The 7,250-nt window shown below is 43.4% G+C and overlaps 1 protein-coding gene across 2 annotated transcripts in view; it reads right to left on the reverse strand.

The window, feature by feature from the left end:
• Positions 1-5,926, reverse strand: part of KIAA1958 (KIAA1958 ortholog) — a 180,144-nt gene extending 174,218 nt beyond the window's left edge. The window contains exon 1 of one of the 2 annotated variants that reach the window (XM_037739197.1): positions 5,679-5,926. The gene's annotated coding sequence lies outside the window, so the exon portion shown is untranslated. The remainder of the gene's footprint in view (positions 1-5,678) is intronic. The other variant, XM_017530369.2, reaches the window with a different exon arrangement.
• Positions 5,927-7,250: the final 1,324 nt, after the last annotated feature.

Genomic DNA, 7,250 nt, shown 5'->3' on the forward strand with positions numbered 1-7,250 from the left:
TACTTTAAATCATTCAAAATAAAGCATTTGAAAAACAATGAATACAAAGAGTGAAAAACAAAAAGCCTTTATCTACTTTATTTTTATGACTACGCATAGAGTTGATTCTATTGCTGTGTATTTGGACCTGGCAATCAAATGACAAACTGCCAACAGAGTAAAAAAGACATAAAAGATGAAACCACTATAAAATCCCACATGAGGAGTCAGGCGTGTACATATGTAGATATATACGAATGAAAGGCAGTAAGTAGGGGGGCAGACTGTGTTACAGGCTGACCTGTGTTCCTCTCAAATTCATCTGCTCACGTCCTAAATCCTGCTACCTCAGAGTGTGACTTATAGTGCAGGTAAGGCCGTTAATAGAGGTAATTAAGGTAAAATGAAGTCATTTTGGTGGGCCCTAATCCAATACAACTGATGTTCTTAAAAAAGGAGGAAATTAGGACACACACATACACAGAAGGAAGATCATGTGAGGCCACCTAAGGAAGACAGCCATCCATCAGCCAAGAGAGGGGCCTTAGAAGAACCCAACCCTGCCAACACTTTGATCTTACACTTCTAGCCTCCAGAATTGCCAGAAAATAAATCTTTGTTGTTTAAGCCAACCAGCCTGTAATTCTTTGCTACAGTAGCCCTAACAAATTAATACAAGCTAAGAGGAGGAAGTAGTCCTTGCTAGTTAAGAATTCACGCACTGTCAATGCTGTCCCAGAAATAAGAAGTCCTGTAACAGAAAAAAAAGGGTAGAGCTTTTGATATATAGTGATTATGCCTTAAATCACACAAGGAAAATATTTTTAAATAATAATAAGTATTTACAGGGGAAAATATAAGAAAAAATGAAGGGATACAATTTTTGCAATTAGAAAAGCACAGAAAAGGTTAATGCAGCATCAGTTTTGAAGAAAACCAAGAATAAAAAGAGAAGCCAACCAAGATGTATCCTCTGCCTGAAATGAAAGTTAACCAAAGAGTAAATGAATTATCTAAAAACAATCCAGCAAAGCAAGAGAGAGCAATGGAAGCAACTTCTAATAATTATTTAGAATTAAAAAGTTGCGTGTTATTTTATTTTAATGATCAGCTAATGAAATCCTTGATGACTGACAAACGAAAAACATTTTCAGGCATCAAGTGAAAAGATATTTCCAGTGGCTTTTAATGGAATTTTGGTTCTTTGCAGGCTTCCTAAGGTGGGGGCGGGGGGAACCAGCTAATAATTACTAGCCATTTAATACACAATACTTTTTGTCCTGTGTCCAGAGCTTTAAAAAAAAAAAAAAAAAAAAAAAAAAAAAAAAAAAAAAAAAAAAAAAAAAAAAAAAAAAAAAAAAAAAAAAAAAAGGCCATAGATTCCAGAAGAGAGTAAGGTGGAAGGGAAAGCTATTCTCTAACTTGCAGTGGCTAAGGGGGTACCTGCTCCCTGGTGCTAGGTTGGCCAAAGTTCACACAGAGAAGGAAAAAAGCTACAGTAGAAATTCAGCATTTCATGGTAAGATTTTTAATGTTTTTAAACATTGCTTCAACGTTTTAATGTCTTCTTCTTAAGTTTTAAAGTTATGGCTGGATGTGGTAGTTCACACCTACAATCCCAGCAATTTGGGAGGCCGAAACAGGAGGAACATTTGAGTCCAGGAGCTCAAGACTAGCCTGGGCAACACAGCAAGACCCTATCTCTACAAAAAATAAGAAAAATTTGTTGAGTATGATGGTGTGTGCCTGTAGTCCCAGCTACTTGGGAGGCTGAGGTGGGATCCCTTGAGCCCAGGAGTTCAAGGAGGCAGTAAGCTATGATTACACTATTCCAGCGTGGGCGACAAAGTGCAACCTCGTCTCTAAGAAACACAAAGTTATATCTCACATCAAAGTTGTATAATTTTTCTTTTAAGACATAATGTTACTTCCTTTCAGTATAAGAATATCACTATTGTCCTAGTCCACAATTCTTTGCTTCCTGTATTATTTTCAAGTGTGATAAAATGTTTCTGAAATACATCTTCTTTGTCACTAGAGCCATTAGCATTAGCAGTATGAACACTAACGATGAAAAAGCTCTCCAACTGTTTAAGTGTAAGACTTTGCAAAACAAACCTGAATACAGCTGCATAATTTGCCTTTCTCCAGAAAAGCCCATTAAACTTTGTTGGCATTGGATACAAAATAAAATTCAAAGATTTGCATTTTTAGTACTTTTGGTTTCTTGACCTTTATTTGAATTTGAGACTAAGCTTTACCAAACAACAGAATTTACACAGTAACTAGCCAACCACAGTCCTCATTATGGAATCTATGCAGTGCATTTGTTACCTAGGAAACGGACCAGAGCACAGACAGAGTGCAATTTCAGTCTAGCAGAAGAATTCTCCAATCATGCTAGTAAATAAAGTCCATAAATCAACTAATCAGAAGCAAAGTCAAGAAGTATCACATAAGAGTTAAGCTCAATGGAAACTTTTTAAAGGAAAAAAGAAACCTGTGGGGCTTCCTCAGACAACTATGTAGATCTCTTAAGTAAATATTATGAGCAGGTTTCTTTACAAACACAAACTGTTGGAAAATAAACTGTTCAAAATAAATGGCTTCTCTCCAGTCTTCAGCTTCTCTATTTTTGACAGTATTTAAGAGAAAAAGCTTCTTCAGAGCCAGCCTCATACATCTGGTACCAGAATATTAATCCAAGAATGAAATCTGCATTTTCAGCTAGCAACATGGGGTTTGTGCTGTTCTTAAACAATACAGGATGATGATAAAGGCTGGAATGAGAGGTCACTGTCCACACCTCTCACAGTCGGACATGCTTCCTAACCAGGCTACAAAAAAATGTGAAAAAGAAAGACCTGAAAGTGACAAATCTATTACAAAGAATAAAATTGTTACTTTTTGGCTTTCCATTTATTACTAATGATAACACTAGTCATTTGGGCATTCCAGTTAACAGAAAGTGGCCATTTTAAGCTTCCTGTAATGATACCACATTGATAACCAATAAACAGGAAAAGGCTAGAAAAGTCCATGGATTTTAAAGCCTATCTGTTTTAACTGCGGATGGCTTAATGTTGTTTTAAAAAGAGAAGTTGGTAAATGTCAGCTATGTTTAAAAATCAAGTTTTATACAAATACAAATTTTCTGGAAGTAGCACTTATTTGTCAAAATAAATGAAAAAAATTTCAAACACGAAAAATGAAAAATAATTTATATGCCTTCCTGAACAGCAACTTACCAGAAAGGAAATCAGTTAAAAATGTGTAAGGTTCTCTGGAATGCTTCTGATTACACTAGTACTGCTAATTATACAAAAAACAAAAAAATAATATCTACATATCAGTCCAAACCCCCCCCAAAAAAAACAGGTGTTATCTTTTAGCCAGCCCACATAAAGACTACACTGATGATTTCAGAAAACTTAGGCACAACTACAACTTTGCCAAAACAATTCTCAATACAAGCCACACTGTTAATGCTTAGTTTAAACAGTGGCTCTTTGTTCAGTCTTATCTCTATCACCGACAGCCTTGTAAATACATAAACAAGCAATTCAACTGTTAGCTCATCTTTTTTTAATACTTTTAGGAGTTAAGGAAGAGTATATATATCTAAGAGCTGAAATTCTGAGAGTGGGCTAGAACTCCATTCCTGGATTCACGATAAAGCCTGACCAAATTTCAACGCCTCTCCTCTTTGGGCTATTATTACGAACGGAGAGGGAAAAGGAGCGCTGGTCAAGGGCCTACCAGAGCCACATACTGAGCTCTGTGCCTCTGTGCAGAATTTAAATTAATTTACCTAATGCAGACTGTAAATTAAAGCAGAAACCAGTAAAATTTTATCAACTAAAAGGGGTTGGCTTGATTATTGCTAGGGTTTAAGTAACGTGTGTATAAATGCACACACTAGGCATTTATAAAATTAGACATGCAATAATATTAATCTGTTAAAGTAACTGGGACAAGAATCTAGGATAGATTTTTCTCCTAGAAAGAAGCACTATTTTAAGCATACTAAACGGTCTTTTTATAATGACAAACATCAGCTTGTTTTTTTAAAAAGTGCATTAAATTGTATACTGTTTTCTAATTTTTAAACCTTAATGAAAATTTAAATAATACATAATTTTCCACGTTTTTCAAGTTTAGATAATGCTTTTTGTTTTAAGATAGTCTCTTTTTTCTACATATGGTTGTCCATATAATTGTATGCATGTCCCCCAAAACTGCTTCTTCCTTTTTTTTTAATCTCCCAGGTAACTGTCAGACTTAAGTTTGTCAATATAAATTCTCATACGGTGGGCAAAAAAGAGTTTCCAGAACTGAGCAGTAGATTGAGATTAATACAGTTATAAATCCATACCTGCATTATAAAAACCTGAATCTGTAAAATTAATTTTCTGGGTGCTTATTCAACCTCGTTTATTGTTTGAATTATCTACAAATACACAGCAACTGTTCATGAAGAAACTTACCTGGCTAATCAAATAAGACGAATAAGAAACATCACCCTACAGTATTTTTCAAAACACTGTATCCCTGTCCATGTACAGCCCAATCATTGGGTTATACAGGATAAAATAGGAAAAGCACAATCATAGGGGGAAAACTCTATTCTGACATTCATGTCCTCATGGGTTGTGAAAGATCTCATATCTTAAACCAACAGAAATAAAGGCTTCAGTCTGAACGGAAAGCTAGATCATTGTTTACTGCATTCCAATTTAACCTCCACCATGGAAGCTGTCACTGCCTGACTGGCTTGTTAACTGTTTATTTCATCGGGAGAGGATTCCGTCTTGCGAATCCTAACGAGTCCGGGAAAAAACAAAACTTTACATCAAAACTTAAAACACACACACACACACACTCACACGAAATAAACATACATAATTGTAAAAATCACAGCCATGTTCCTTTTTTTTTTAAAGTCCCCATCTAAAACCGTAAAGAAAAAAGACACGAGGGAACCAAAAACATTCTCTGATTTTGGTTTGACGTTGGTCAGTCCAACCTCCTCCTACCCAGGGGAATACATTTTTCGATATATTTGATAACAAACACAAACCACTGTGCGCAGCCTCAGATGGGGGTGGGGGGGCGGAAGAGCCTTTTGGAGAAAGCCCTCCTCCGTTAGAAACAATAAATAAGGGAGTAAAGCCATACACATTCCCTCACACACGCCCCAAACGCACCCCCGCAAGCCTCCCGAGGAGGGAAACTAGTGGGGCAGAGCTCTTCCTCCACAAGCATCTCAAGACTTGGAAACTAACAGGGCAGACCTTTTCTTCCTCCTTCCCGCCCTTCTTCCCACCTCCAACAGACCCAAGAGCACGAGCAGGGGCGCCAGCTCCACGCACAGCGCCCGCAGCCGCCCCTGAGACCCGAGCTGCCGGGCGGCGGGGCGGCTCAGGGCAGGCGGACCGGAGCCGCCGCCGGGGGTCTCCGCGCCTCGCACCCCCCCCAAGCCCGGCGCCGCCGACGAGCGGCCGCCCGGGTCCCTGCCGTAGCTCTGGCCTCGCTCCCCCGAGAGGAGACAAAAGGAAGGTTCAGCCGGGTCACTGCGCGGCCGCTGACGGGGAAGCAGAGCCGACCCCAGCGCGGCCGCCCCCCACACAAAGGGGCTCCCCGCCCGGGTCGCCGCGTCGGCGCGCTCGTCCCCGCCCCGCGCGCGGGCTCTCACCCACCTGCAGGTGTCTGTGCGTCTGTGCGTCTGTCCATAGGAACGCGGGCGGCGGGGGGGCCTGCGGGAGCCGGGCAGCCAGGGCTGGACGGGGCGGGCCGAGGGGCGCGAGGGCGGGAGAAGAGCGGCCAGAGGGCCGGGCACCGAAGGCAAGTGGCGCGGGGAAGGCGCCCGGCGGGCGGCAGACCGAGGCGCGGGGCGCGGGGAGGGGGCGCGGGCGCCAGCCTGGCTCGGCCGACCGGCGCGCGCCGCTCCGTGCGCCCCGAGCTCCGCGCGCCCGGCTCGGAGCGCGGCGGGCGGGCAGGGGGCGGGGCGCGGGCGGGCCGGGGCGGGGCCGGCGAGCGGGGCGGGGGCTCGGACCCCGGGCTCCAGCCGGCACCGGAAACGCGCCGTGGTCGGCGAGATCCACAGGAAGTGTGTAATGACACCTTGTACGGCACGCACGGAGCTCGCAGTCGTCGCTGCCTGGAGGAGGTGTGGATCGACCCTCCAGCTGCACACACGCGCGCACGCGGCGGCCGGCGCGCTGGCCCTGAAGGTTTGGAGCAAACCTGCCTTCCGCGCGCACGAGCTCAGAGTGCTGCCCCTGCAGGTGTGGAACCCGCTGTCCCCGCTATGGCTTGGAGGAGGTGTGCAGCACTGCCTCCTACTACACGTCCCGGGCCCACGTTCCCCAATGCCCTTCGGAGCTCCGTGCACCTCCGCGGAAACGCAAGGAGCAGACAAAACCTACACCATCCGTGAGGTGTGTGATGCCCCTTATAACGCACTGAGTCGAGTCACCTCTCTGCCCAGGGATGTGCATTAACACCTTCCAGCGACATACTACGCACAGCCCCCTATCACCGCTGCCCCGTGAAGGTGCCCAACATCCACCTGTAACACACACACCCCTATCCCATCGAGCGGGGATGCTTAATGACACCTACAGTGCGCCAAAACTAGATCCTCCAGTACACCAGAGACACAAGAACCCCACCTACGCGACTCAGCACAGCAAAGGTGAGGCTGGACTTGCTAGTGCAACCAGGCTTGGTCCACCTTTATTTTACCTAACACTTTCATAGTACTTGCTGTTTGCCCACAGTTTGCACTAAGTGCTTAGCGAATGTTAATTCATTTAATCCTAAGAACTCTACACAGTGAGTGCTATTAACATTGCCATTTTATGGATAAGGAAATTGAGGCACAGAGAAATTAAGAAATTTGTTCAACGACACATGGATAGTAGCTGGAGGAGCCCGGATTCATTCCAAACAGTCTGGCTTCAGAGACTGTTAACTTTAACTCCTTTTCTATTTACATCACTGACCATCTCCAAAGAAGTAATCATGGTAATAACATTTACTGCATATCTGATTGGCCTTATGAAGTGCCTACATCTTGGCCTCTCCCCACCTATAACAGGCATACCCCAGTCACTTGTACCCTTGGAGTAGGTAAGGGATGAGAAGAATATTTTTGAGGAAGAGAAAGAGGCTAACTTCTTAGCAAAGAAGAAAATATCCAGGGTCATCCAGAATCCACGCAGGTAACTTCATTGCCACATCAGCATGTTTTTTCCTTTAAGGTAGCT

This window comes from Cebus imitator, unplaced genomic scaffold (assembly GCF_001604975.1).
Source record: "Cebus imitator isolate Cc_AM_T3 unplaced genomic scaffold, Cebus_imitator-1.0 Scaffold64, whole genome shotgun sequence".
Lineage (NCBI taxonomy): Eukaryota > Metazoa > Chordata > Mammalia > Primates > Cebidae > Cebus > Cebus imitator.